This window comes from Lutjanus erythropterus, chromosome 14 (assembly GCF_056507025.1).
Source record: "Lutjanus erythropterus isolate fLutEry1 chromosome 14, fLutEry1.hap2, whole genome shotgun sequence".
NCBI classification, from domain to species: domain Eukaryota; kingdom Metazoa; phylum Chordata; class Actinopteri; order Lutjaniformes; family Lutjanidae; genus Lutjanus; species Lutjanus erythropterus.
The window spans coordinates 15,114,221-15,120,015 of NC_139330.1; positions in this window are offsets into that span (position 1 = coordinate 15,114,221).

Sequence of the window (5,795 nt, forward strand, 5' to 3'; positions counted from 1 at the left end):
GAAGGGAAAAACATTTGCAAACGTCTGAATTTAAGAAAGGCTACCATGATGCTGTTTGTCTTTTTGCTATAACACCTTCACTCTCAAATGAATATGAAGATTTCATGTGCTGAGCAAAAGTGCAACAACTAAAAAGTAGAACAATGCTATCAAGAACATCACAGTTCTCATCCAAGAAACTTATACACATCATTTTTCAACTGGATTATAGCACACATTTGTCTTGGCAGTCAAGGCCGATGTGAATCAAATAAAAACTGTAAGTCATACACTTGCAGACTGCAACACATGCCCTTGTTGCTAATTCTCCAAATCCATCGCGAGGCAAACATCAGCAGATCGTTGGCAGAGCTTTCTGCTATACTCAGACATAAAGATGAAGATATACCACTGCAATCAGCAGCGTTCTGCAGGGTTAGATCTGAACAACCCATCACAGGCAGACAGGCTGAGGAAATACAGGACAGAAAATCCATACATGGAGCAGGGCATTAGCCAGAGGCCAAGTGAGCACAGAGGAAACCTATATGACCTGATATAACAGACCTGAGAGGCTGTTTCCCCTGAGACGGTGACCAACTCTAAACTGGGAAGGTTTTTTTTGGGATAAAAGGGCTGTGTGATGTGTAAGTGTCCTTTTAGTGGTCAGTAGATAAAAGGAGAACACTGAGGGATTGATCCAATCGACCTGTGAAGTGTGGGTAGGTTGAGGCAGTAGTGGATTCAGGTTGTCTGATGAGCAAGCGGAAAAAATAAAAATGGCACCAACTGTATGCAGTGGGCCAGCAACATGCTAAAAGACATGATGCACTCTAGAGCATGTTATCTTGGACCACTCTAGAGGGCACTTGACCATATTTTCTGCAGGGGAAGGGCACTGTAGAGGCCATTTTAGCATGTTATCTTGTCCATAGGCCACTCTAAAGGGCACTTTACCACATTTTCTCCACTGGTAGGTAGGGTTGGGCAATGTCTACCAACTTGACATATCACATTGTCCACAGTTAAATATCACAGTGGACGATGATATTGTTGCTGGGTCCAAAAGGGTTTTTGTCTTATCACCGCATGTCAATAACTGACTTGTGTTAAATAAGAAAATGCTGCTGGCTGCAATGGGAGAGGACTCGGTAGTAGATGACTGTCAGCCATTGCGATGGACAATGGCTTCAGCCATTGGCCCAGCCCTGCTGGAAAGGCACCCTGAAAGGCATTTAGCATGTTTTATCTACCACAGGGGCGTCTAACAGGGCACTGAACAGAGTGAGGAGAAACATGACTAAGGAGGAGAAAGGAAAGAGGAAGGTCACCTCCTTAAGGCTAAAATAAAATGCTTGTCATCAACAGCGCTGCAAAACTTTACACACACAACACACACACTCTAAATGGCGTTTACAAGCTGACAACTTGATTTGCTCTGCCAGTAGATTTATGAATGCAGTCGCCGTCATAGCCCCCATTGAGCCGTTCCCATCTCTGCTTCCACACTGCTGCAGATTCTCCCTTTCTGCTGCGAGTGTCCAGGTGATGTATGGCTCTTTAACATCTCCCTCAACAATTCAATTTAAGATAAAACCACATTGCTGTTTGAGTAATACTCTCAAAAGCACATCGGCAGGGGGAGGATGCACCTCCGCTGACACCTGCAGAAATATGGCCAGGGCTAATGCTAGCTCTCCTGGCAGGTGGCGCGGTGATAACGCCGGCTGGTAGCGATGTAGACTGTGGCTGTTAGCAAGAAGGGTTAATTAACAACACTGGAAGCTCAAGATGAGACAGTTTCTCCCCATTAGAGCAGGATGTAATGACAAATGAGTGGAGCCATTCCAGACTACACAAAGCAGCTTTACAGACTTGCTCATATACTCCATGTTAGATAGGGGCAGTGAGCTATAATTAAAAAAGAAAAGGATAAGGGAACTTGAAAAGTAAGAAGAAAAGCGTCGGTAAAGGGAGCACTCTTTTGGAATATCTTTTTAGGTAAAGATGCACTTGGAAAATCCCTTTAAAACAGACAATTAAGAGGACAAAACAGCCACTTTTAGATGATACAGTTAAACTCACAGGTGGATAGCTGAACTTTAAAGGTAGAATGAGTAGGATTTGTCCGAGCTGTTCATAAATGCACCAGAAAGATAGTTTATAGATCAGACTCTTTCCCAGGTTGTCAAATACTGATGTTTTGAGTTGGTAAAGCATCGTGAGCACAGCAAAATAATGAGAAACTGGGAAAATACAGGCAGAAGGTAGGGTCTCTGCAGATACAGCCACCGAAACACACTTCTAGTCAGTCATGACTGACATTCTATATAAGACTCTACATTGTCTTTTTTTTTTTTTTTTTTTTTGTCAGGAAGATGTTGCACATTAAGCCTTTAAATGCTCAAACAAATGGTAAATTATAGGACAGAGCTGAGTTCCTGTGGTATTTCACCAGGACAGTGGGCATATTTCAGCTCTTCCCCAATCTAAAAACAGAAAAAGTCAAGTATTACCAATAATTGAGCCAAACTAAACGATAACAAAATAGAAGGGGGACAAAAAAGACAGATGAGTGCCTGAAGCCATTGGGGACCGGCCTGATAAAATGGTGGGGTACTACATTATCCAGTCAAGGACGTACAGACGCTTTGCCCCGCTTTCACTGCAGTAAAGACTCTCCACTTGAGTCAGTAAGTAAAGTTGCAATGTGACTTTTCTACAAGCAACGATTCACAAGACAATTGATGAACTCCTTGGGAGTTTTAACATCTGCAGGGTCAACGACAAGCCGTTCCACTGAAGAATATGAAGCATTAAATGAAGTCATTTGTAGTGAAACAGTCAAAGACCATGAAATAGCTCTGGAAAAAAAAGTGTTGTTTGAAGCAGAGAAATGTTTTCGATGTGGTTATTTATGTTGGCATTAAGAGGCCATTACCACAGCGTGCAACATCAGCATGTGCTTTCTGGAGCGTTCAAGCCCAGCTCTGATCCTGATAACACTGCGACAAAGAGCCAGCAACATCTTCAGTTTCAAACCAGAAGCTCTTCTCTGTGAAGGACACCCTCACTGCAGAACACACACACACACACACACACACTAACACACATACACACACACAAAGAAAGTGCTGTGCCAAAGCCAGTGAATTACACTTAGCAGCCACTCTGAACAATCAACAATTGCCATTAATGTTAAGCTTCGATTCATCCTTTATCATTTACCTCGGTGAACATCAGGCAATAAAGCTCCTCATTCCAGCAGAGGTTCAGTGCACCTACTCATCTGATTCACAGCAAAATGCAAGTTTTAAACATTTTATATGTCATGAACAAAACTTCATAATGAAACAATTTAGATTTTTTTTTTGTAGAAACTTACATTCTTGAATTTATTAACCATGATGCGTGATACAATATAACTTTTAAAGCAATGATAATGTATAATAATAGTATATTGCTATATATTTTTCAAACCAGGGTTGCCAGGGGATAATCTCAAGTTAACTCAGTTTATCCACCTTTTTTAAATAAGGCTCAGAGTTTATTCACCTATTTTAGATCATCTGAATCAAACAGTGAGGGCAAACAAGCTCTGTATTTACCACTGCAGCCAATTTTCAAACAAGAAATTAGATCAAATGCGCAGCTCTATATTAATATAAGAGCATAGAGCAACTACAGTAAATAAGAAACTGTGGGAGAAATGACCAGAACCTGTGCAACCATGACTCTAAAACAGGGATAATTTCTGCAACAAAGAGTTTCTGTACACAGTCCACTTTGTGTGAAGCAGCATTAATCCGTGGCAGTTTCTGCAGCTGATGATAAAACAATATATCACAACCTAAAACTGATAATCAATCGTCTTACTCGCGACATTTATGATTTGCTCTGACAAACAGAAAGTTGCGTTCAATCCCGGGCGGAGCTGAACTTTCTCTCGGCTCAGTGTGCAGCAGCAGCAGATCCCAGCGGAGCGCTCACAGTCATCCAGCAGCCTCAGCAGTAACAAACTCAGGTACTCACAGATGCACAGACGCTCGGAAACTCCCGACAAAATCCTCCAGCGGTTTACAGCGCGGAGAGACAGAGAGAGAGAGAAAAAAAAAGGAGGAAGAAGACAGTCTGATAATTGTGCCGTGGACGCCGCAGTTATCTCAAGGGTTTTTTCCCACTTATCCCCTTTACACAACTTCCAAAAGATTTGCTTTATGAAATCACTTGTGTGAGATCTGAGCCAATCGTTGCGCAGCTTGCGAGATGTTTAAACGCGTAACCAATAATAGAGCTGGGAAGCAGCCGGTGGGCGTGTCCCCAGGTGTTCATTATGATGCAGCAGTGGGGCGCATCTGGGATGAGGATGCGGAGCTTCATCGGTCCAGTTGGGATGATCTGACTCCTGCTCCATCCACCTGCGACCATGCATGTTGGTTTTCCTTTCCTCTCCTTTTTCTTTCTTTTCCTTTCCCTTTTCTTTCCTTTCCCCTTCTTCCCTTTCCTTTTCTTTCATCTCTTTTCTTTTCCTTCTGCTTGCCCTTTATTTTTCTTTAAACTTCATTAAACAACAAGGATGGTGGCTTGATAGATTTCAGGGATTTAAGAAATCATGTATTATTACAATTTTAGATGTTAATTCTAGTTGATTTTGGGCTTCTCACTGTGCCAGAATAGGCAAAAGCATAATATGAAACATTCTCCAAAAAATTTGTATTAACTATAATCAGTCATCACTTATGACTCACTACAAATGTGTGGTAGTGTCTGTATCTGCAGCGTCTGAGTCCTCTGCCTGTATTTCTTTATTTTCTACCTTAACAACCCAAAACATCAGTGTCTGATGTCTGGGAAAGAGACTAAAATATCAACTATGATTCAGGTGCTTTGACAGACAGCTCTTACAAATCCAAGTGATTTTACCATCAACGTTTTCTGGTGCAAAATCATGTGAATTTGTTTGGTCTAAATCTGGCTTTAGGAGGTGAAAATATTTGGCAGCTCGTTTGTTTATATCATCAGCAGGACTGAGTCCATACTCTGTGCTCTCATATCTGTTGCCCCACCCTACACACACTGCAGTTTGTAAACAAAGCATTAAACAGATCAATATTTTAAATCAGTAGTTTTCAAATAGTGGCTTGGTGGGCCAATAGGGTCCCTTGAGAGGGTTGTAGGGGTCCCCAGCAAAAGGAGGAATAGAATATTAAGACTTTAATCAGATTTCTTTGGAAGTTTGAACAAGGAACTTGAAAGATTCTGCTTTGTATTGGAAAATAGAAACTCAGATATACAAGTACATAAAAATATCCTTCAGTTGAAGGAAATAATCTTGCTGCAGTAAATTAGTGATTGATTGAGATAGATGCAACTTTTTTATACCAAGGTGACCATGGAGCTGAGTTTTTACAAATAATAATAATCAGCCTTAATGACACTATTTGTGCTTTCTTGAATAATGAATTTGGATTTGTTTGCATCCCTAGTGCCTCTATTGTGAGGGTTTGTGACATGAAAAAGTTTGGGGAACCTCTGCTTTAAATAACAATCTGCTAGATAGACACAGAACTGCTTAAAAAATGAACAGTATGTTTATTGTTTTTACATAAGATGGATGGAAAAAGTGCACTTCAACACTAATATGTTTTCCCTAAACCCTCCTTTCTATAACCTCCCAGATCTCCTTGCTTAACTCTGTAACAATGACATTGACAAAAAGAAGAAAATATACATGTATCTATGATTTTTAAAAATACAATGGCACTGCATACTTTAACAATGAAAAAACCTAATAATACTGTAAAAAAAAAAAAAGG